Source organism: Epinephelus fuscoguttatus, linkage group LG12 (assembly GCF_011397635.1).
Source record: "Epinephelus fuscoguttatus linkage group LG12, E.fuscoguttatus.final_Chr_v1".
In the NCBI taxonomy this organism is placed as follows: Eukaryota; Metazoa; Chordata; class Actinopteri; order Perciformes; family Serranidae; genus Epinephelus; species Epinephelus fuscoguttatus.
In genome coordinates, this window is record NC_064763.1 from 35,006,113 (window position 1) to 35,031,662 (window position 25,550).

A 25,550-nucleotide genomic window follows, 5' to 3' on the forward strand; every position below is an offset into this window, starting at 1 on the left:
GATGGATCATCACTAGGTCAAACCTCAATTTGTTAGATGGCAATAGTGAGCCCCAATCAATCCACTAAAATGTTGTGAGTGGTTTCATTTTAGGAACAATGGATCTGGGGAGGAGGAGAAGGATAGGGGGAGTGCAGTGATGGAGATTAATGTTAAAGTGGACTAATGGACTGTCTGTCTAAGCACTCACCATGGACAAACTCTGTAATCAGCCCATAGAAGCTGCTCGGGTTTGCTGGGATGCAGCAGGCTGCAATGGGGTTGCACATAGAATTTATTAGTGTGTCTTGGCAAAACGCCTCATTTCCCAAAGCCTCCCAGTCCTGTGATCTGCATTTTAATTGTTACTGCATTTACATCCTAATTCGCAACAGCACAGCTCTCCGACTGAATCATTCTGACCTTGTTGATGGCCCTCTTTTTCTTCCTTTCCTTCATCCTTTGTCACTGCTGTCCATCACGTTTCTCTTTCTGTTCACTCTCTTTGCTTACCGTTTCATTCTCAGCTGTGCTTTACTTCCCATTCCATCACTGTTTGGGCCTGATGAATACACTGATATGAAAGGATATGACTGACATTGGGAAGGGCTGATTATTATAATATATTACACCTTTAACCTGTAACTTAATGCAATTAGAGTTTTAAAATTAGAATTTTAATTTTTCACTTAATATGTGAAAATGTGCCAGTGGTTTGAACTTAAAAGGAAATTTGACTGCATCAAATAATGCAATATCTGAATCCATCGGCTATCAGTCTGATAAAGAGAAGCCTCTTGGGGCAACAGCCAATATTTTGGGGGTGTCAGTGTGGCAGGTGGATGTCTGCAGCTAGCTGCCAGCTAATAAAAAGCTAATCTCTATAAAAAGGTAAGTAATGTAACAAGATTTGGGTATATGGATTGTTCTGGTTTCCATTTGTCGTTGGTTTATAATTCGAGTGGTGTTGACTAATCACTTTTGAATGGCAGATGATCTGTGTGGAGAGGCAAAATACATTGGTCAAAATGCAGTCCCAGAACCCATCAGCTACAGTCCAAAGATGATTTAGCTTTATATTAGTTTGTTTTCTGATTAATTTATCTGCGTTCATTTGCAGATATCTGTTTATAGATTAGCTGAAATGATGTCCGGAATACTAGCGCTCACGTCCAGAGGCTTGATCATCGTCAGACGATAGCCGATGGGTTCTAAGATGGGTTGCGAGATGCATTCGGGCCAATGTGTTCCACCTCCCCACACGGAATGTTAACCTGCCACTGAAATGTGATTGATCAGTACCATTTGGACCACAAATGGAAACCAGAGCTCTTTGGATGCCAAAATCTTGCACCATTACCTACAGATTCAGCATACATATGCAGATATCTGTTTATAGAGATTAGCTGAAATGACTGGCACATGGAAGAGGAAGTCTTGGCCTGGATATCCGCTGGTTACACCACATCAGTCCGAAATGTTGGCTCTCCCCTCCAGAGGCTTTATCATCGTCAGACGATAGCCAACTCCGAGATGCATTCCGGCCAATGTGTTTCACCTCCCCACACAAAATTTTTACCTGCCACTCAAATGTGATTGGTCAATACCACTTGGACTACAAATGGATCCCAGAGCACTTCACATACCAAAATTTCATTGCCTACAGTTTGAGCATACATATGCAGCTATCTGTTTATAGAGATTATGTGTTAAACCAGTGATACTGCTGCCTTTGTAGATGATGTTTCTCATTCTTCAGGAAAGCATAACTAAAAGTTGAAAGTGGTATTCTTACATTGAAATATGTGATAAGCTGCTTTTCAAACATGAAAATGCAAATTTCAGAGTTAAGTACCTAGCTTTTAAACTTCTTCTTTCTACTTTTCTTTTTTCATCATATGCTTTCATGTGCTTACATATTTGAAGCAATAAACTTCAATCAGTACCTTGCATATCTAAATTGAATATGTTTTACACACCCAGGACACCCCGCAGTTGAAGTAATTACAATAATATTTACACTACAAAGAGGAGGAGGGCAGCTGTGTAATACATATCATTCATGTAAAGGCAAATATGCCCAATGGCAAGTGAATTGCATGACTTGAGCAGTGCAGAATTAAATTGGCTCAATTAAAATCACAGTATCTCACAACAAAGAAGGGTGTGAGTGAATTAAATTGTGTTTTTATTAATATTATTATCATTATTCTTTATTTTATGTATAAGAAATATGTCAGCATGACCCACTCTTCAAAGACTGGCAGTTTTAACTCATTATGGTGGAAACAATCTTCGAGCAAAGCTGATATTTGGGAAGAGACTTGAGGTAAACAGAGATATTACAGAGGAAGAGGAGCATTCCATGTCACATTATCTCACATCATCATCCTATCTGGTCTAATCTCTCCGTGTGTCACGTTGCCATGGGGATCATGGCTGAGCTCTCTGGGTCTCCTGTCAGGTAACGGAAACGTCTCTCGCGCAAACACGAAGCGCGTGTGTTCTGAATGCAAAACAACCCGTCTCAGTGTCCAGCTGTCAAACTGAGGGAGGCTCTGAAACAGCAGCTGGCAAGCATCCACAGACTGACAGAGCAAATCAGAGCAGACCTCCTGACGTCCCGGAGACAGCATGAAAGTGACATTTTGATTTGGCCGATCGCAGAGTCAAACTGCTTTGGATATGAGCACATGGTCTCACGACTGCAGATGAGAAACCTCAAATGGCATCACTTTAGGATGAGGGCCAGTGATATTTGATGCGGAATTAGAAGGGTCTCAGTAAACACACCAATAAGATTTGAAATGTATGTGACAACATAGCATCTTTCTGTCCATGTTTAATGCCATCCTACTTGAATGAACTATACTCAAAACAAACGCTCTTTCTCTTTATCATTCAGAGACAAATGGCTAACGTGTTTGTGCATCAGCAGCCATTATGTTTATTTAAATATCCATCTGTCTATTTTCTAACCGCTTATCCTCTTGAGGGTCGCAGGGGGGCTGGAGTCTATCCCAGCTGACATTGGGCGAGAGGCAGGGTACACCCTGGACAGGTCGCCAGACTATCACAGGGCTGACACATAGAGACAGACAATCATTCACAGCTACGGTCAATTTAGAGTCACCAATTAACCTATCCCCAATCTGCATGTCTTTGGACTGTGGAAGGAAGCCGGAGTATCCAGAGAAAACCCACGCTGACACAGGGAGAACATGCAAACTCCACACAGAAGGGCTCCCACACCCGGGATCGAACCAGGAACCCTCTTGCTGTGAGGCAACAGTGCTAACCACTGCCCCACTGTGCCGCCCATATTGAAATATATTCATATTAATTTGAATGGCCACAAGATAAAGGTGCCCATCCTGTTTGCAATGTAGCCCACTTCACTAACTACTCGTTTCATTGACTACACATGATTGAAGAGAGATCGCTATCATATGTATCAGCCTCCACCAAGTCAATGCACAGCAGGCAGGGGCCAGACAGCTGAGCCAAGATGGACCCCCCAACTCGCAAAAATATGTTATTTAACCACCTGAACCCCACCCAATCAGAAAAGCTTAAGCTTAATGCATTATAGTAGCACAATCGTCAGGACTGAGGACTGAGTCAAAACTGAGTGCTGCTGCACTGTCCTGGGTGTTTGTATGTGTATGTTTACAACCAGTGAGATTAACATGGTTAAAGCTTCACACATCTGTGGGAAAAAGCGTATATTAAAAGATCAATATCTTGTCATTCCAGTGAAGATCGATTTGAATCGGATGAATTGATTATTTTAACCCAGCCCTAGTGAATACCATACTTACATAAAGCCAAACAGTGATGTTTTTTTCTGAACCTAACCACATGCTGTTGATGCCTAAACCAAAAGAAGTAAACCTAAATAAGTTTTTTACCTATGTTGTAAGTTTGTGTTGAATAAGACTGTATGCATTTAATGAGCAGTGACTGTGTCCACAGCACAAGCGCCAGGAGTATGTCAATAACATATTACTCTTTTCTTTTAAGAGAAAACCATGGTGACAGAGTTTGTGACAGATTGTCAATATTACAACAAATGGTAATTATGGTAATGGCAGGAAGAGAAAATGTCTGACACACTTATCAGTGGGTACGGTAACATGATGGCTTCTCATTCACAATGAAATAAATCCTAATGAAATCGTTTGGAATTAAAGTTTTTCCATGTAGGAAATACTCATTCCAAATGAGGGTTTACACGGGAGATCAGTTTAATTGCCTTTATTCAGGTCTGCGCAAGGTTTGGGGCAGGGAAGGTTTCTGATTGGATAGGGGGCGGGACAGATGTTACGTTTTTACGTTTGCCGGAAGAAAACACTGTAGTATTCGCTCCGGATAACAAGATGCTTGACGACACCCTTCTTAGTTGTTTTGGTTATATTCTTAAAGCAGCAGTACGACAACAACCTTGTTCTGCTAATGCTTTGTCTGTTGAGGAGGAGAAGGGAGGTAGAAGGTCGAAGAAGGGAGATAGATGACCGTGCTTTGGCGAATGGAAACCGGTGAGTGCAACAAGTCCGACTGCTCTAGCTCAGCCTGTTGCTATGCGCGCTATATACGTCATCACGCCAGAAGGGCAAGGAAACGAGCATGTGCAGAAAGATCGGAATGAACTTAAAGAGGAATGAGCGTTTACATGCACACGAAATTCTTTCATTCGGAATGACAAACGGAATAAACCACCCCCTTTAATCGGATTTAATTTTCAATCGGAATGACCGTGAAAGTGGAATTAAACTGTCCATGTAAATGTATTTAGTGTCTCTTAATGTGATGCATTGATCATGACAGGATGCGTCTTTAGCTGCAGGCCTCTATTCACCTCAGTGCACCATACTTCATGTAATCTAAACAGATGTCATTTTCATTTTTGTAAAAACAAATGAGCCAATGCTTTACCTTAGGTTGATGTTGATTGAGTTGTTCGATTTAAATGAAAGTGACCCGAGGAGGTGTATCTCTGGGTTAGTGATATGATGTAATAATCATTACTGCAATCATACTGTTGTTTCAATCAGATAGCTAATGCAAGTCGCAACCATAATCATTCAAGAAGTACATGTTAACTACTTTACTGCCCTTTTGAGGCAGAGACTGTGTTTGCAGGCTTTGACCTTTCTGACTTACCAGTTTTGCTCTGCATTAGAAAGTACAGAAGCTAGCTGTTGATTTTCTACACATTCATTTTTCATCATTCAGTCAGAACATATATCTAAGTTCAAAGTAATAGTAGCTGATTTAATTAGCTTAGATGTTTAGCTTCAGTCTGTTTAGTTCTTTTATAATGTAAAACCTTATGACAGTAATTTCATTTGAATGTCAATAGGATTTTCAGTGTTAGCTAATGCTAATTGCTAGGTCAAGTTAAATGCTGAGCTGTTGTCAACCTGTAATACTGAGTTGTAAAAATACTATTTTCAGAGGTTTTGACTGTATTTGTGTCTGTAAAAAGATTTGGAGGCAAATTGTGATAAATCTGTTTTGCAGTTTTACAGTTCTTTTTCAAAGAGCATCCAAAACTGAAGGACCTGCTTCCTGGGTTTTTATTGGAGAAAACAGTTGGATATCTGTCCAGTTAGAATTCACCACATTTTCAAGGGCAGATTAACTTCAGAATACTTTGATCCAAATTTTTCCTTAGTGTTAGCTTTTATGTAATTCAGCAGCACAGAATTTCTTGCATTTCCCTTCTCACTTCATTTTGGTTCCCCTCACACAGCCGAACCAACCAGACAGATTTTAAGACTCAAGACCACACAAATTCTTTATTTCCTTTTTTCCCCTTATTGGAGCTAGATGAGATTGACCGTGGCAATGGATTGAAGGCGTAAAAGTGTGCCATACCCTCATTTATTTGGTGCTAATTCACACTTCTATAGCTATCATCAAGGTGTCAGCGATGGCATGCATGAGCACACACACATACACACATTGTCCATCAGTGACCTCTTTCTAGCACCCCAGGCCTTGCAGTTGCCTGTGGCCTGGTCTTAATCACTCTCTCCCAGGGTAGAGACAGGTCACTTTAATCTCAGTGGTAAGTCATGCTGACCTTTCATATCTCTGATGTAGACCTCTACATGACCTTTTATGAGGAGTGCGGGATGTGTCTCTCACTTGGCAGCCATTTCTGGCAAGTCTGAGCAAGAGCAGGTCACAACAGGAGCACAACTTGGTGGGATTTGGCCTTTAAACTCTTGCGAGTATAGATGCAACTATCGCAGAAACACCAGGTTTCCAGATCTTTCTGTACAGTAATCATCTCTGCAATGTGATGCCAAAAGAAAGGTTAAAGAAAGGTGCTTCTGACCTACTAGGAATTAATAACTTTGGGGTATCTCACTTCCATAGCAATATTTTTTTTCGTATGGATTAATTGTTCAGACTGTGAAATGTCAAAAAATACTGAAAAATGGTCCATCATGAGGTCCCAGAGCCCGAAGTGACAGATTGCTTGTTTTGTCCGATAAATGACCCAAAACCCAAAGGTAGACTATTCAATTAACAATGATATCCGGCTGAGAAAAACAGCAAATCTTCACATTTCAGAAGCTGATATAAAGATTAACTGATTGTCAAAACTGTTGTGCACACTCACTTTGCATTGTAATGTGTCACATCAAACAGCAGTGCAATAAGGGCTGCCCCAGATGAATTGAATTTATTTCACCCTGCCCCCTTCACTTTGACAAGCTCGGTGCACTGTTCAATAAAGATTGCAAACCTTGACTACCTCAACCGTTACAAATTTTAATTGATTTTAATTTTCACACATATAACTCCTGGGCATACACACCAAGGCACAGGAGACTCAGGAGTGTCATACCTTATTACCTCGAACAAGGCATGCATATGGATGAAAGAGCCTTGCTGAGCAAAGTAATGCATAACTGAAAGGAACCCTGCGAAGACCGAAACAGGGATCTGACAATGACACACAGCAAGTAATGGGCAGGAGAAGCTTTAGAAAAATGATTTCTGTGAATCTCCTTGTTCCGGTGACAACTACTCTCATTCATGACCAATGATAGTGTTTACCTTTCCTCCACTGGGATGAACAATACAGCATTTTTGTTGTTGATTGACTCTGACAAGGAGCTGTTATAGTTGTGAACAATGATAAGGAGACACAACATGTTGCTGTTTATTTGCAGGCCACAAATTAGGGATGTCAGTTTGAGTTAATTTTGTGTACGATAGCACTGGTAATTGCTATTGGTTAATAGCAATCCACTGGTTAATTACCAGTGAATTGCTATTAAGTGGTAGTTAACCAGTTAATTTTTACAGAAAAAAGCAAAATGATGTGAAATACAAGAGGCCTTTGACTCAGTGAGCTTAAGCCCCGCATTTCAAAGTGCTATCCATTTAGAAGTGGTGAAATCATAATGTTTTGTGATGTAAATGTCTTGCCTTTTGATATATTTTCTGCTGGCTTTGCATACAGGCAGCCAGCTAATTGCATTAAGATGCAGACACACAGTGGCCACTACCCACCCTCAGGTCCAGCCTTGGCCGCCCGATTTAATGATCAACGATCTAATATCACAGATGCAAAGTGAAAACATAGATTCATATCATCTTTAGGGCATGCTTTTATTTTAAAATTCTGTGTCACTGTTAATCAGCACCAGACAGGTAACGGCAAGTAGTGGAGAAAAAGAGGATGAGGACAACAGTATTTACTGGGGAATAAGTCAGCAGTGCCATATTAAATACCCACATGAGATTCAGAACACAATGTACCCTCCTGGCCGGGCGTCTCACTCCGCTTACTAGCTAGCAACATGAGCTGCTCTGTTTCAACAATGTTTTGCTAAAAGAAAGTGAAATTTAACCATTCTGTTTTGTCGGGAGATCCGTTGACTTAAACAGAAAAAGTATGAATAATACATGTAGTGTGTTAACCTATTAGTAGAGAAAACTTCTGCTAGCCGCTAGGCTAATTTATGCGCCAAATTATATACTTTTGTTTAATTATGTTGGTAATCCATGTTTTATGGCTGTTGGGAGAAGTTTGCTCAGCTACTATTCAGCTAAGTAGCCCTGAAGTTTTGGTAAAAAAGGTCATGTTTTGGGATAAAATGAAAAAAATTCTTCCAGCAAGGATTTTCTGACAGACGGCCCTGAAGACTTTTTTATCCCATGTGCTGCTTTACGTGTGTTAGTGGAGTTAATTTAAAGTAAACTTTACTGTGCTTAACCTGTTACAATTATTTACAATTATTAACATGGTGATTTTATCTTTTATGTCCAAAAGCAAAAAGAAAGGGTTGGCAGCTTCTTCTCTTACTGATTGTATTAAATTGAACGAAATTGTATCATGACAGACTTTGTGAAATTGGTAAATATTGTATCTTAGTCCAAAAAATCAGTATAATATTGTATTGTGATGAAACTAGTGATTTAAACTCCTTTGCACCACCCAGGCTGGGAGGGAGGGAGCTAGCTAGCAGGACTGCTCATTCGGAAAAATGGTGGCCATCCTCCAGTCTCCCTCAGGTAGCCCTCCTAAGATGACGCTACTAGTTAGCTCCCACCAGAACTGATTGGTGTGCAGGCACAAAGCAGCAAAATTCCCCTGTAGAACAATGTGTTGCCGGTCAAATATAATCTTGGTGGTAAACTGATTAACGATTAAATATTGACATCCCAACCACAAACACATGATCACAAAAGTACTAACAGAGTGTTGAGGTAGATTAACTGAAAGTATAGAGAAAGAAAATATTTAACATGTAAACAGTTATGATATAGTAATAGTAGATAGTTATCTTTATCTTTTATATCCCATGCACACAGACTGACAGACAAATGTCTGCAGGAGTCACAGTGTCACAGAAAGAGCTGGGACATCTATACTCACAGGGTGCCACCTGAAAATGTCTCCACCTGCCAGCCAGCCTCATGTCTGCCTGTCTCCTTTAGAAAGAAAGGTATTATTTATGAATGCCAAAGCTGTTTATGCACTGCAAAATAACACAGTGGGTCAAAGTGAAACCGGCGCTGGAGACTGTGATGGGCACCGTATTATTGTCATTACATTTGCTGAAGCCTGAGCTGCAGCTGGCAAATATAGTAATGTGAAGTGAGACTAACATTGTCAGCAATTCACATTGAACTGTTTCAACAGGCTGTTTTTTGATATCAGTGATACGGCTGCAGAATTGTGGCTGCAGAGAGAGCTGAGTTCTTACATAAATGCCAATAAAATTATATTGCTTTATTGATTTCTGTGAAGCCATTCTTCCCTGGTTTGATCACCTTTCCTGGGAGGGCAGGCCAGCGTCCACTGCAGACTCATCTTGTTTAGCCACTCTTCCATATTAAATGATCCATGTCTGCAGAAATTCTTTTCAGAAAATGTGCGATAATGAGATACTACCGAGCCAAAGGCAGAATACTGACAGGCTGTGAGTCTGAAATAGGATTCTTTCAATCGCCCCTGGATATGGCAGCTATGGTTGGCTTATTTTCCCAGATAAATGCGCTCCCACAATACAAAGAAATGTACGCTAACACCAATGCTTGTATCTGCACTTTCATGAATAATGCTTTAATCCTCTCCATCTCACTGGCACTCCAATTAAATTTTATTTAAATGCTGTAACATTTGACACTTGTCTTTGAAATCCCTTGCTTAAAATGTTAATCCTAACTTCTTTTTTTCTTCTGACTTGGACTGAAGTATTTCTATTTATTCCGAGCTCTGACATGGTCCATTTTATAGAGGTCAACACATTCAATGATGTTGTTTCTGTCATTGTAAGGGGGTACAGGTGTCAGGATACTGTCAGGGTTTTCTCTGGCGTCTTGCTTGTTCTTAACATCAGTAGCTCCATGTGTGTTTCAATCACTGTCCATGAGCTTTTGCTCACTCAGATTTGTCAGCCTTGGTTCACATCACATCAGAAGATATAGTACATCTTTCTTTAGTAAACGTAGGTGGATTGGTTTGTCCTGAAAGCATTTCTACAAAGGTACCTCTGAACATCATAGCACACATCTTAATGCAGTTAAACACCTACTGTAGACAGATGTGAACATTTCTCATGAATTACGTGATTCTAAAATCAAAGCCGCCATGCAAATTCCAGTCTGGGAGTTTTTGCTAAACATGTAATACAAGTAATTAAACCCTAGAAATAATCTTATCTTTACTGAAGGTGTAAGGTCTAAATGATACCCCAATTTGGAGATGGTGATTCAGATCTATTCAGCCACACACACTTGCACACACAGATGAGCATCTTATTCAGAATGGACTATTTTCCCAGTGCTGCAAAGCTTCCATTACTGCCAGAGCGGGCATCTTGATTATTCAGTCTATCACAGCGGCACAGCGTGGTACCTCTCGCCAATGCGCCTAATGGGCCACTTATTATCATGCAGTATTCTAACACTAGTTCAACTGGCCTGCAAAGATGATTGCTGTGCTTTGTTGCACAAAATGACAATAAAATCTGCCTTTTTTTTTTTTTTTAAATCTTGCGTTGTTGTTTTTCCTTTTGATGAATGGGCAGTTACGAAGTCGGACACTATGCAGAGGTCGACAGAAACACTTGCCCGTCTTCCAGTGAATTTGTCTGTTGAATGAGGGAACACTCATTTGCCCAAAATGTCAAGTCAGTTTTCAGTCACATTATAAGTAAACTTTGATACCAGATCTTTGACATTTTATTTCTACTCTTTTCAATTATGTCCATGTTTGCTATTTGCTTGTATTCCATATTTGATTGTCTGACAGCCGAGCTGCTGATGCAATGTGTTTCTGTATTTTTAGATGTCAAAGCTTAACACAGAGCAGCTTGAGCCTGTGGCAGATCTTGCACTGCGTGGGTCTGTCACACAAATAAATGTGACAGCATATATGCATGTGTAATTATTGACATATTTTCTTTGCAGAGATGGTACAATTCAATACTTCAGTGCTCCCAAAATGTAAAATATAGCCTTTACTGGATGTACTTTTTTACTGGAAAAGCTTGGTGTGAAGTCAGGAAAAGCTTGGTGTGAAGTCAGTAGACTGTTTGGGTTATGTGAAGCCAGATGACCTTGATGGTGTCCTGAAGATGGTTGACTCAAGGAGGCTTCCTACTAATTTCAGAATAAAGTTAATCAGCCAGGGCTTGTCAGGTGGTGAATCTTTGGAGCCCTCCTCCCCCCACACGTTTATGACTTTGGATTTTGGAGGGCTGTATCTGACCATTTCTGTAACTTTATGAAACAGACAACTTGTCATTCACACTCACTTCACGCCGTGACTGGCCAGCTTGTCAGAGGTGAGAAGCCAGGGTTTGAACTATTCACTCTTGCTGTTTTTTCTGTTGCTTTTCATGTGAACAACTGGGTGCAGTACTATGAATGCCTTCCAGGAGAGATTGTCGTAAAATGTGCAACATTCTCCCCATATTAGAAGAAGTTGTATGTAAAACTGACAGCATTAATATAGCAGCGCCTGGACAGAGAGTGATGTCACACTCCCTCTGTGTGTGTTGTAATCAGAGCTTCTCTGTTTGTTCTATTAGCTGGTCTGACCACACATGCATGTTAGTGCATGTGAGTCCCTATTTGCGTAGCCCACTGGCTGGAGTAGGTAAAGCTGTGGCTAAAGCAGCTATGTGACCTGCCCACCAGCAACATGACAAGCCCACCATACATCAGTCCACGATCAGCCTACTTCCCCCCTTGGTCCGGAAGTGGAAGCCGTGAAGAAAGTTAGCCTTTAGTTATCTACAAAGTGTTAGGTTAAAAGTGAGGCAGTTAAGGTTAGGGTAAGGGTAATGATCAGGGTTACATCTAGTACTTATAAGGTGAATCATGTTGTCATTTATAATTAATTAAAAAGTGAATTGCTGCTACTTCAGTCAGAAACACTATGGTCAAAGAAAGCTTTATTTCCATTTGCATTGTTATATTTGGCGGTATAGCCCTGTTCTGGAGCCTCTTCCACGAGCCTAGGTGGAAAGCCTGAGGTAGAGAGAGCACACTTCTCTGCCCTTCCATGTGCCTACATGGAAACCCTAAGGCAGGGAGAGCAGCAGCAAACGACCCCCAGAAACAAAACAGAGCAGCATCAATGACAAACAGAAATGACATTTATAAGTCGGACAGAGCAAGAAAAGGAGGAGCTGGGATGGAGGTGCATTGCAAAGCGGCTTGCAGAGCAAGCAGCAACAATAGGCAGGCCAGAGCAGTTTAAATAGGGCGCCCTGATTGAGATTTGCCAATTGGTTGCATAGAAAGGAATCATGTGATCTATCAGCTGCTCCATCAGTTGATTGGTTGTTTGAGATCAGCTGATGTAGCTGGGATGTGAGCTGAGCTTGACATCGTGTCCTGCCTGAGCTAATGCTATGCTCAATGTTCGGCCTCATATTTGTTCACTACAGCTACGCATTGTAGCAGCATTCAAGTAATAGTTGCATTGGTGGGTTTGTCTTGTACTAGTGGTGGACATGCTTTGTAGTGGCATGTCATGGATGCTCCAAACGGAATTTGTCTGCAGCTTTATGTTGTCTCAACTTGCTAGGTAACTGAAGCGCTCATACCACAGTTACTGCTGATAATAGCATAACTTATCTACACCCGTGGTGGTGGAACAGCATTGTGGCTATGGGTTACAGCGACCCTCTGGTTCCCCACCATGCTAACAGAGTTAGCTCTGTCAGTACTGCTGTCCGTCGTAGCGCTGTTTATGCTGTTTAAGCTGCTAGCCCAGGGGTAGGCAACCTGTGGCTCTGGAGCCATGTGCGGCTCTTTTGCCCTTCTCCAGCAGCTCCCTGTGACTTTGGAAAAAAACATATATAGAAATTAATAACAGCTATTATTTAACGTTTTAATTTTTCATTGTTGTAGGCCTTGAGTGAGTCTTACATTTACTATTGCAAGAATGTTTAGCCTACACACAGATTTTTTTTTTTTTTTACATTTTATCAACAAAATGTGTGTCATATGGCAAAACATATTAATAACTGCTCATTTAGATTTATTACTAATGTTGATGGGCAAATTTAGACTTATTGTTACCTTCATTATAAGGCTTAAATATGGTTTGCAGCTCCAGGCAGATTATGTGAGAGCTTTTTTGGCCAAAAATGACCCTTTTGATAGTAAAGGTTGTTGACCCCTGTGCTAGCTGCTCAGCCACCTCCATGCTGAAAGGGGTTTGCATGCAATCCCAGCTGTGACGGCCCCTGCTTGGCTGCGTTGGTTGGGAGTTCATGCTACTGACTAACACACCCCATACCTGCATTATGTTTATTTACGTTGCTTTATTTAAATAAATACTTTTGTGTTTGAGTTCGCGCTGTGTCTCTCCGCTTTTGTCATTACCTGTGAGCCGGGTTATGACAAAATGGGGGCTCGTCCGGGATGCGCAATTTGGTTACATGTAGTAGATTTGAGTAGATTTGGTTTAGATAAATTTGTAGTTTTCTAATGTTTGGTTTCTAGTTGCGCGTTTGGTTTTGGTTTGGTTTTCGGGTCAGGATTGTGTGATAGTAAACTGTGCTCCAGTAGGTATTTTGTAAACGTGCATGTGACTTGGTCGGGCTGAAGGAGTTTCCTTCAGGCTTTTGTAATTTGATTCCTGTTGTGGCGTAAATTTGTTGGTTGGTGACGATCATTTGTACAACTTGGAGAGTTCACAGTGCGTTTGGCTGACTGATCGGGGTGAGTATGGTGTTTGACATGGAGGCTTTTTGTGTATTTTTGTGTTGACAGAGTTTGTGTGCGCTTACCTTGGGCTTGGCGAGGGAGAGTTTGTATCCGAGGGCCAGTCTCTTTGATTATGTGGTGTCAGGTGGCCAGGTGGCAGGGGTAGTTCCTCAGCGTGTGTTGGGGATGAGTGACAGTGCGGGGATCCCCTTGTAGGCTTAGCGGCGTTCCTTTTGGGTGTGTTGCGTGTGGGTGTTAGTGCTGTGGCGAGGCGGTCTGTGGGACGTCACACTGTTGTTGTCAACCTTGGACCTGATGAGAGTGGTCAGCAGGGTTCCCAAACAGGGGAGAGTAAATACCAAAAAGCACAGTGACTTTAGAGTCTGTCGCCTCATGACTCTCCCCTGCCGCTGAACTTCACCTGCGAGCACTCTCAACTTTTTTTCTCACACTCTTGTCTCACAAGAGTGTTAATATTTTGACTTTCAGCTTTTTCATGTTTTATTTTATCTCACTACTCCTCGCCACACAGCTCAGACTTTGTCTGCTATCGTTTGTGCCACAAATTTCAACCTCTCTAAGTATCAGTGTTATCTCCTTAACAAGTGGGATTATGGTCCTGCAACAGAATTGAAAGTCAAGTTATCAATTCTTGTTAACATGCCACTGAACCATGCCAAGGGAGTCCAGAGTTCCTCTCAAAAAACACACATTATTCATCTCCATATGGTCTTGCAGTTTGGCCCTAGCAGTTGACCACAGGACCAGGGCTCAGTGGCACAGCCCCCCTCAGTCTTGCACATATGGCCTCCTTGGCTCCACTGGGCTCAGATGATCCACTAGCCACTGCTGCCATCCTGCTCGCTGCCAGGTAACACCCACCCACAGACACACTATCACCGAGGTCTCTGATAGCATGGAAACTGTGGTTGTTTTCGAGCAGTTTTGGCTCACGCAGTTTCTGTCATGTTTTCGTTTATTTGCCTCAGGCGTCAGCCCCGCAGCAGGTTGTGCAATTGGTGTGAAACAGCGTATGACAGAGACACGCTGTATGAGGCACTGTATGACAGCAGCATACGCATCTGTGTTCTTTTCAGGTCAAGTTGTTCCGCTTTTGAGTTAAAGATAGCTCATTTTTTAAGAGCAAGCATACAGTTTGACACATTATTTGTTCAATTATTTACCAAGCCTGAGCAAAATTCCTCTACAGCTTTGAAATCAGCCCCACACATGAATTATACTGTTACTGACATAAATGGACTGTATTGTGTAACTCTGTGAGTCAGTCAAGTGCTAAAAATAGTCAATTTCCATCAACAACAAAGGGAAAATTAAAGTGCTCTGATGTCTCATACAGACATTCATGTGGTATAGAGCATCTGTTAAAAATAGCTTAAACATACAAAAACAAAATAATGGATGCATTTTGAATGTCTTTTTATTGCATGAATGTATCATGATGTTGATGGTACCACTCATCTCCCGCTGATTTGAATATTGACACAACACAGTGAGAGGAACAGCGGAGAGGGTCAATACAGCCATGGAAACATGCTGCAGTTTGCCCAAGTTAGAACAAACATCTTATATTCAGGGAAGAAAGCTAAGGTAAAAGTAGCGCAGCTATCCATAAAATCAGCACGTGCTGTGAGATGAAGCCTCAAGCTGTTCTCCTCGTGTCAGTCATGGTTTCTAATTAGTGCACATTTAGAGGATGTCTTGACATACCTTGGCTGAGCCCATGCTGTGCCTTTTGATTACAAACAGCCAGTGTTGATTGTGATGATAAAAAGAGACTTGACCCATCAGTGCCCTTCTCTCAAACAGAGCTCGCTCTCACCTTGCCAGACTTTCTGTGGCTGTTCGCGGAGGTAATGAGGAGGCTTCACCAGGGGCAATTAGTGAGTCTATAATAACAAGTGCTGTCTCTGCCACTGCTAAGGCTTCTAATTCAGTTAATTAGTGTAAACTTGAATGAGTAATACCCAATTAACTCTAGAGCAGGATCAATAGAGCCAATGAGTTATCAATATGATTAGCTCTTAACCTTTCAGCTTAGAGGTTGGGAAGGCTTAGGGAATGATCAATGAGAGCACATGTGTGAGTTTTATCTTTGTAGAATCTAATACAGGACATGGAGCAGTTTTTCTCAGTTTAAAGAAGGATCTGTTTGCAACATTCAGAGAATTAATATGGCAGAAAACAAGTAATTGCTATGTAAAGACAGACCTTTTTAGGGCCAACTTTACAATGACATCATTTTATTAGCTGGAGGCAAAACACAATTCACCACCACAGGGCTGTAGGCTACATAGGAGTCTTAAAATGTCATCTTGTTGTGTTCTTGGAGCCAGAATAGAAGGAGTCATGGCTCAAAACTTAACTATTATCGCACACTAGCCAGCGCTGCCTGTCAAGAAATGTGATATGTGATATGTGATAAGACAAAGAGGCAATCATCAAAAATGCTTGCATGTGCAGCGCACACTTTATATCAGGTTAGGGAAAAAGTATTTCCTGTCGTAGAGATGAGTAATGTTTTGTATATTTAGAGTTATCATGTCTACCTAATCAGAAATTGGGGAGGTATATATTGAGATTTTCAGTAATTAAACTTTAACTAAAACTTTTTAGCGCATTTGCTAATGTTAGCTTTGCTAGCAAAACAAACCCGAGGAAACCGTTCAAGTGTGGTCCTCCTTTGTAAGATTGGCATAGTAATCAAATCCAAAGCTGACCATCCCACCTTCAGCAATCCTGTCAAATCATCCATCCACTGAGTGAGAGACAGTCTGGTCCAATAGGTCAGTGTTAACTTATTCAAGTAACACTCACGGTCCCAGAGAGTGTGTGGTCTGACATGGTGTGTTCATAAATTCAGTTCGCTCGGCACTAAAATGAAAGCCCTGTTGGTCAAAGAAAGGAAGCGTTATACATCTATGTAAATTAACAAATGGTCAAGTTAATCACACATTCACTCTGCTATGCTGCTCTACCTCCCCAGACAGAGTGCCCAAAGTATGCTCTGCCACTCTGAGGGCGCGGTGCTCTAGATAACCGAACGATACATTCAGACATCGCTCTGAATTTACGAACGGTCCAGTTTGTGCCAGAGTGTGCTCCGACACTTGGAATGAGTATTTCTGAATGCACCACATGTATCATCTTACGCCATTGTCGAAAACAAGCCAACAGAACTTGCTAGCTAATGCTAGCTAATATCTGTGGAGCATTGTTTGGTCTCCAGCTAAGACCCGCCCACCAAAAAAGGTCATACTGTTTACTAACAGTAAAAGGGGCTGTATAGTGGAATAATGGCACCTTGAGCAGAGAGTGAGGTCACGCTACCTCTGTGTTGTAATCCGAGCTTCTCTGGCTAGCTAATCACCACTGCTCTGCAATATGCTCATTACTGCTGATAACGGGACGGCGTGATCTCGGAAGTGTAGGACACACTCTCCGGTTTCCTCCTAGGTTAACAATGTTAGCTCTGTTATTAGTGTTGCCAGTGCTACCACTGTTTCTTTCGTCAGCACTGTTAGGTGCTAGGTGCTGGCTCAGCCACATCCATGTTGAGAACCGTGTGCAGACAATCCCAACTCAGACTCTGAAGCATAGATATGACTTGAATGCCATATACAACTCCTTTAAGTTGAAAGGTATAGTCACTTCAGATTTTAACAAGTGAAAACTAACACCATTGCTATCTAACAACGTCATAACAGAGTGGAAACAGCTGGAAAAATCCTCTGGAGGTAGGTGAGTGAGGATCTTGCATGACTCTTTTATGTTATGATTAAATGATCTAAAAGGGATTGTTTAGTTTGTGCATGTTGCTGATGTTTGCCATCGGCTCATAGAAGGTGACTGCCACTGTAAATGAATGTCCTCTGAAAAAGTGAAATTCTCTGAAGTTCTTCACCAAATGAGGTTGTCATTTTAGTGCTATCAAGAGAGTGATCAGAGAATCTAAAAATGAAACTCAATAAACTGAATGAGATTGTCACAGTTTGTTTCATTCTCCATCTGATAAAAATACTGTATGCGCACAAACACACACAGAAATAAACATATTGGTTTCTCCATCTGTAGCTGTCTTCAATCAATCTGTGCATACAGTACGCCCAGTTTCTGAGCAGAGAGACAAATGCTCATGTATATACTGATTGCAGAGATGTGATTTCCATTGGTGAAAATAAAATATAATTTTATGGGACTGAAGAACAACAAGGAAGACATTTAAGAGACACGGTGCACACCCATGTGTGGGCGAAGTAGTTTTCAGTCACAAGGCTAAAGTGCAAATGAGGTCACAAATCCATGCACTTAAACTGAAAGTCCAGTTGCAACTCATCAGATTTGTAGCTTGAGTCTTACTGGTGTCAGTATCACATGACCCCGATCCACACCTCTGGACACAAACATACACAGTCTCACTTAGTTGTGCGTGTACAATTTGGCAGAGATGGAGTCTGGTCACGTCCTGCAGTGGCTGCAGTTCAAAGAGATGTAACTGGCTTTGCTTGCTGTGCATGTCTCACTTGGTGCTCCACCTGTTCCACTGCCCTAACACCACGCTGCGTTGGCACAAATCCACATATACAAACACAGACACACACGCACAACACCTCCATATGCTCTCATAGACCGTACATATGTACTATATACACTCACGAACACACTCCCAGTCACACATGTACGCACAAAGTTCCCCTTCCCAACCCCCAACAGCTGCGACAACAGGAGGTTAGAGGAGTAAAATAAATTAACAACATCTGCAGACTGCAGATTAATGGGAGAAATCATCTGTAAATTAGGCATGGAGCTTATTCATCTGCTCATCCATGCATTGAGGAAAGAGAGATGCAAAGTCACAACATGTAACGAGGCAGCCAGCTCATCTTCTGGAATATTTTGAGTGTGTTAATTTTGCAGAAGCATTTTTAATGGTTTTAATGTCTCATAAATTCTGATTTGTTTTCCCATGAAGTGGAAATTTTTCCTCAGCTGTTCGTTATAAATGAATATTCTCTCACTGTAAATAAATCAGAGTATTTTGAACGCACACAGTTGGGTGTTGGGATCCAGTCATCTTAAAGATATGCTAAAATGGACTACAAGATATTGATGTTTATCTTTGATAGAAGATATTTTACATCTGTAAAGATATTAAGGAGGCATCACCCTCCAGCATCAACTCCCCTGAGTATGTATATTGAGTATGTATATTAATTTTCATAATAAATATCAATAACTGCAAACAGACATATTTTTGAAAAGTATCCTTGTAAGCTCACTCGTATTTGTCTCAGTCAGTTTATGTGTTACACATTTTATCACATGTATGTTTGAGAATGATCAAATATTTGTTCAAATTTACAATCATTTACTCTCAGTGTTCTTGCATACCTAAACAACAGAATAGTTTGATATCCACTGACTTCCAAAACGACTTATATCACAGCCCCCAAAGCTACTTATATTACCGTTCTAGTGGTCACAGTTTAAAACAAGTCCTTAATGTCATGAAACGGTCGCTCTTCCACTCTAAAACTGATTAGGTTTAGGATCATGGCTTGGCATTAACTACTTCTGTCACTAATGTAACATGATATATGTCATGTTACATACACTAGCGTAGAATGCTACACATAAGAGCATACTAGGCTACGTTGCTATTAAAAGATGTCAACATAATACTCGGGATGTCCACCCACCCTATTGTATATGGTCTTTTTCAATATTAACACAACATTACACAGACTTTGTCACTTTTTATATTACATCACATCACGTCCGTTCCTGCCACTAGAGGGTGTCACCTTACAATAACGTAAGTAAGGGTCGTAATAAGCTGTTTACACAATGGACCTGTGTTTTCATTTTTCAGTGAGTGCAGGCCTCTTACTGGCATAGACCACATAGACATTCAGTGGTGGCAGCGTTTATTTCCCACAGTGAACAGCTCATGTGAGTGTTGCTGTTCTGCCATCACTGCCATGGTCAAGGTTTGATAAGGTTTGGTAACTAAAGCTACTGCATGGATAAAAAGAAGCTTTCATTGACTGAAGACACAAACCACAGTCTCCAGAGTCAAAGTTGTTGACCTTTTCCCTCATATAAGATACTTGAAGTCGAAGTTCAGATACTTATAATTTTATAATATTTTGTACTTTTACTCTACTACTTTTCAGAGGGCAATATTGTACTTTTTCATGAAGTAAAACATCAACTTCTAAGATATGGCTACAATGCATTTAGACTGGATAACCCAACAGTGTATTGGCTAATTAAAACTAACTTTCATAACACACTGTGGCCCTCAGATTTTATCTCACTCAGAGTTTGCCCTCCTGCTTTAGAGGCACACCCCCTGCCACTACACAGACACCACATCTAAGACTCATAACATAACTGGAGCAAGCTGCCACTCAGGAAAGGGACTGGAGTGGCACTCCTCTCAGGCAGAACAGAGAGATGCCACCTCCTCAGATATCAGATCTGGAATAAAACTTCAAATGGTTCACCAAAGTGATGTATCACACAGAGTACTGCACTCTAAGTAGATATAATATTTGAAATCGCTCTAAAATGCATCCATCCCCAGAATCAGTAGAAAGCTCTGAGTTTTCCTTTCTGCTGTGTGACCATAACAAGCCGTCTTTCTGGTGCTGTGGCTGGTCCCAGTTTCACCTGTCTCGCTGCCTGGTGAGGCCTTAGGCAGGCAAGAAATGATAGAGTTTGTCCATATGGGGATCCTGCTTTGAAGTCGGTGGAACATGTACGCCAAACCTCCCTGAATGTGGGTCAAGTTCAAAACAAAATGTAGTACCACAGGCATAGATAGCATCCATATGTAATGTATAAGAACAGTGAAATTAATCAGTCAAACTTAACAGGTCACTGAAAACTAATAAAGACTAATAAAACAATACAAATATAGAAGACTATAGATAACCAAAAGAAATACACACCAAACAGCCAAAACATTAAAACTACAGGCGGTTGAAGTGATTAACATTGATCATCTCGTTACAATGCATTGTCCTAATGGGAAACCTTGTGTCTTGGCATTTGTATGGATGCCACTTGACATGCTACACCCACCCAAACACCATTGCTGACCAAGTACTACTTCCTTATGGCAACTGTACTCCTCAATGGCAGTGGCACCCCAGCAGGCTAACGCGCCATGCCACACCGTGAAAACTGTTCTAAGCAAAAGCTCAAGGCGCCAACCTGGCCTTCAAATGACAGTATAATATCGTTGTATGAATCATTACAAATTAAAAAGATTTAGAGGCATGTATTGGCAGAAAGGGCATATAATAATTATAACTATGTTTTCATTAGTTTCTAATCACCTGAAAATAAGAATTGATGAGTTTTCCTTACCTTAGAATGAGCTGTTAAGTCCCCTTCGTTGTTCTTAAGTAGCCCAGAACAGACAAATCATACACTGGCTCTAGATAGAGACATTAGTGTTTTCTCGTCAGCCACAATAGTTCTCCTACATGCTCGGCACATGGGAGAAGTTTCAGTATTTGCAACACCACCATTAGATGCCACTAAATCCTACACACTGGCCTTTAAATATAGGTTCAAGGAAACAAGGGCGTAAAAAGAAAACATGACTCTGTATATCCGCCCACAGACAAACACAGAAACCTTTCCAGGGACAGCAACCTGTTTCACTTTAACGTTTTTGATCTCAGAGCACCGTATAAATAAAACAGTGAAATATCCAAAGTAAATGACATTATTAACTCAAATGTAGATTGTTACATTTCTTCAAAACAAATGTAGAAATGCACGATTGGAATCCTGTAGCTGCTCTACGGTGTGTTGCGGCATAATTGGTTGAAGACAACCTAAACTCTGAGAGAAAGTTGTAACAGTAGATACAAAAGAAAAACATGTCAGTGTTGTTTCTCTTTTGATTAAAAGTTGCTGGGCACAGAAGCAAAGAAGATCATTTTCCACCAAGAACAGATAATTGCATCAATGTTGGAGGTCATAAGAGTTGACCAAATCGCGGAAGATAAAAATAAAGATATAAAAAGTTACTTTCAGGACAGAGAAAAGACTGGAACATGTTAGAGTTTAACTTGTTATTTTAGCACATGAGAAAATTAATTAAAGTACTGTCAGGCCAGTTCCATTAGTTTTGATAGGTTCACCAAAAATAACCTCTCCATGCCATCATGCCTGTGTTTTAATTATTTGTAGAGCTGGATGTGTAAATAAATACTTTTTTTAGGAGACATAAAAAAACATTATATTAACGCATAGGTTCACATTGTACTATTTGTCTAGCATAAGTCCCTTTGGAGTTAGACTACAAAGTAAAGTGACAGTAATGAGCATTAATTAAAATTTCAGACTAAGGGACTTTACCTGGAAAAAAATGAAGACACAGATAGAAGTTTTGAAACTTTACTAAGAGGGAAAGAAATATTTCACATTCTTTGTATTTTAAGTTTTCTTCTCCAACTTAAAAAAAAAAACAAAATAAATAAACTTATTTAGAATCATGATTGCAGATTTTTTCATGGAACCATTCATTTGTGGTAAGTCAACATTGTGGTTTCACACTATATTAAATCACTGAACTTCTGTGTTTTTGATAAAGCCGACACTTGGACATGTAAGTTAAATTATTCAATCGTGTCTGTACAAGCTGCAAGACTAATTATTGTGATTGGATCTGATGCTAGGATGGAAAAATCAAGATATCATTGAGTGACTGAGTGCACATTTGTATGAATAGGACAAAAAGATAACTGCCACACAGGAAGTAATTACTACAGGGAAAAACATTGTGGACCAACCAGTCATCTGTAGGATAAAGCAGGATTTATACTTCTGCGTCTAACTGACGCTGTATCCTACGCCATAGCTTAACATGCACCTCCTCAGAAATGTAACTAAACGTCATGGTGACGCGGACCCCCTGGCTATTTTTCTAAGCTGAAACCATTTCCCTCAGTGGTAACAAAGCTTTTATTCACTTTCATTTCACAGAAATGAAACAATAAATTGTGAAGACAATAAAGCCCCCACTGTGTGATTTTTCCCAGTTGCTAGGCTAATTTATACAATGTAAAATGCCATAGGCTTGTGCTAATAATGTTAGCATGTTGTATGTGTTTGGAAAACCTGTTTAGTATAAGACAGTTATTTTGTCAGTGAACCTTGTGAGTCGTAATAGAGCCAAATTTTGTAACGTTACCTTTGTTAAATGCTGCTGTTGTTCCTGACTTCATATGAGTAGGGAAAAATCCGCTAGCCACTAGGCTAATATATACAATGTAGAATGCCATAGGCTTGTGCTAAAAACATTATCATGTTGTATTTGTGGGAAAAATGTGTCCAGATAAAGACAAGTGCTTTGTCTATGAATGTTGCGAGTTATAGTGAAGCTGATTTGTGTACTTCTGTTTGAAATTCTTGCTATTAAGCCATGTTTGATGTGTTTTGAATCAACTTAACTGTATAGACAGAAACCCCACTGTTGACTCGTGCTTTGGAGGTGTAATTGCTGTGACACAGACAAACAACCACACAACCACAAATGCTCAGAACAGCAGAGAGATGCTGCACACAAGTACATCTGCTTTAAGATGTAAAGTTATATTGACTGATTGAGGCACTGCTGGGATTTGAACCCAGGATCTCCTGTTTACTAGACAGGCGCTTTAACCAACTAAGCCACAGCACCACTGACAACATCTCATTACATCCTAGTGAACAATTTCAATTTTCAGATATGATGGTAGTAGCATAGAGGGGTATTCAATCTTACCTTTCTATGGTCTAACAAAAAGTTATTTTTGTTAGTGTGTTGTTCTTTGTGTTACAATTTTTCTTTAAAGTGTGTATTTATATCAGTTTCTCTACCTTTTTTGATGCCAGTTTGGCAGCTAATTTCTTTGTCTTGACATGATATTAATGTCACCACATTTATATTATGTTAATGGAGCTGACAAAAAAAACTGAAGTACATTCTCAAAAGTAGGGGCACAAAAAAAATCTCATTAAAACCAGGATGACATGTTGAAAACTGAATTAAACCGGTAGTGTGCAGTATGTAAATGTACATATCATCTCCCACTCAAAGTCACTGTGAACTCCTCCAACTTCTAATGACTGGCTTTCACGCCCCCAGTCCTACCTGTGCTCAATAAAAAGACAGACAAGCAAGAGGGCTGAAACTGGAACAGTGTGGTGACTCAGCCTCTTAATGAAACTTCCAGCGTAAGGAATTCAAATCATCCATGCAAATATGACATAATAGCAATGACCCTTGAAAAAAGTACAACTGTGGCGCCTGTATTAGGCAATACAGCATCGTATGTCTGCAAAACCATCCGTTCATTTGTAAAAGTTGATTGAGGTTGCACTGTCACAGACTAATGCATATCCAAATGCAGCCATTTGTCCAGTTTTATTGATTCTGCTGCGGCACCTTGAGTCTTTATTAGTTGGCACACAATTTTCCCCCTGGCTTGGCCTGTGAAAATGAGCTACAAGCTTAGCCATGGCCTGTGGCCAGCCACCGCCTTCATGAGGAATAGGCAAGTAGCAAGGGGCCAAGCCATTACCATAGCATCAATTGACTTTGCTTGACAAAATAATATTAAATTGGACACTCTAAGAGGGTTTTTTTTCTTCAGCAAAATGAAACTATTGTCTGTATGAATTTGTGTGGATTGATGGCTGCAGGGAAAGGTATCTTGTTTACTAAGAATAACTTGGGTACACATAACAGGCCTTTAATGGCAGTATTGTATTTATAACATGCATCCTCCTCAGCAGGTCGACTCTCATCGACTTCGGCCATGCAGCGCCAATTATATCTGCAGGTTCATCTGTGACAGGTCACCCTACAAAGGTCAGCATCATCAGTGTATTCCAACTTGTTCATCTACCAGCCTCAGCATGAGTCTTGGCTGTAATACAATGTTCAGCAGAGTATGATATCATCATTAAACAGAGATTGTGACACCATATAAGCCGACATCCACTTTGGCGGTTTTAAAGCATGCCATCACCGGCCATTATTACTGCTGTAGGCCTGCTGAATGAGAAAAGGTATGGGCCAAGCTAATTATATGGAGCCTGAGCATATTGATCCAGTGGGCCAAGCTTTCTAATCATTGGCCTCATGCTGATAAAGTGTACATGGCGGTTGAAGTCAATCTGTCAATTCCATTTCAGGTAATATACTATACTGTGTATGCACCGATGAGTTCTCCTTAGGTTTGCTCCTGCAACGAGACGTGTTCTCTATATAGTTTGCACAAACTTGAGCTGGACCATGTTCTGAAACAGTGATTTAAATCTGTTCTTTTTCACTGTAATAAATAGCGGTTTTCAATTCCTCCTTGTTCCAACTAATAATGAGAATACATGAGGGGAGTCGTGGAAAACTTTTGTCCTTCAAGCAGGAAGCCGAAAAGATTCAGATTAATTCACATGAAAATGCATGTAAGGAATGTTCCGGCCTCTAACTCGGTGCCTTGCTGACCTTTATTAAATTCTGTCTGCTGTTGCTCTCTCTCTGTCAGCCCGGTTCATTATTTGTCTCGCCCAGCTTTGCCCTCGTTTTTCACTGCCATACACTTTCAAATCAACTTTACTTTGAGTGAATTGTTTGATGCTAATAAGCCATCACAAGATTTTGATGGAACGGAGGAACCTGAGCAATTCGGCATTCCCCCTGAGCTCAACTGAACTAATTGCCTTTTAATTGATAGCTTTCAGCTCAAATGCAGCTTGTTTCATTGTCTGTTTTGTGCCAGTGTTATTCTGAAACACCCTGACCTGGTGGGGGTTGAGAATTTAGGGTGTTACTAATACAGCAAACACAGGGG

General features: G+C 40.6%; 1 long non-coding RNA gene and 1 other non-coding gene across 2 annotated transcripts in view; one reads left to right on the forward strand and one right to left on the reverse strand.

The window, feature by feature from the left end:
- Positions 1–25,550, forward strand: part of LOC125898097 (uncharacterized) — a 172,251-nt gene that overhangs the window by 129,718 nt on the left and 16,983 nt on the right. The window lies entirely within an intron of this gene.
- On the reverse strand, positions 23,322–23,395 carry trnat-agu (transfer RNA threonine (anticodon AGU)). The gene has a single exon. It is a non-coding gene; the product is annotated as a tRNA-Thr (tRNA).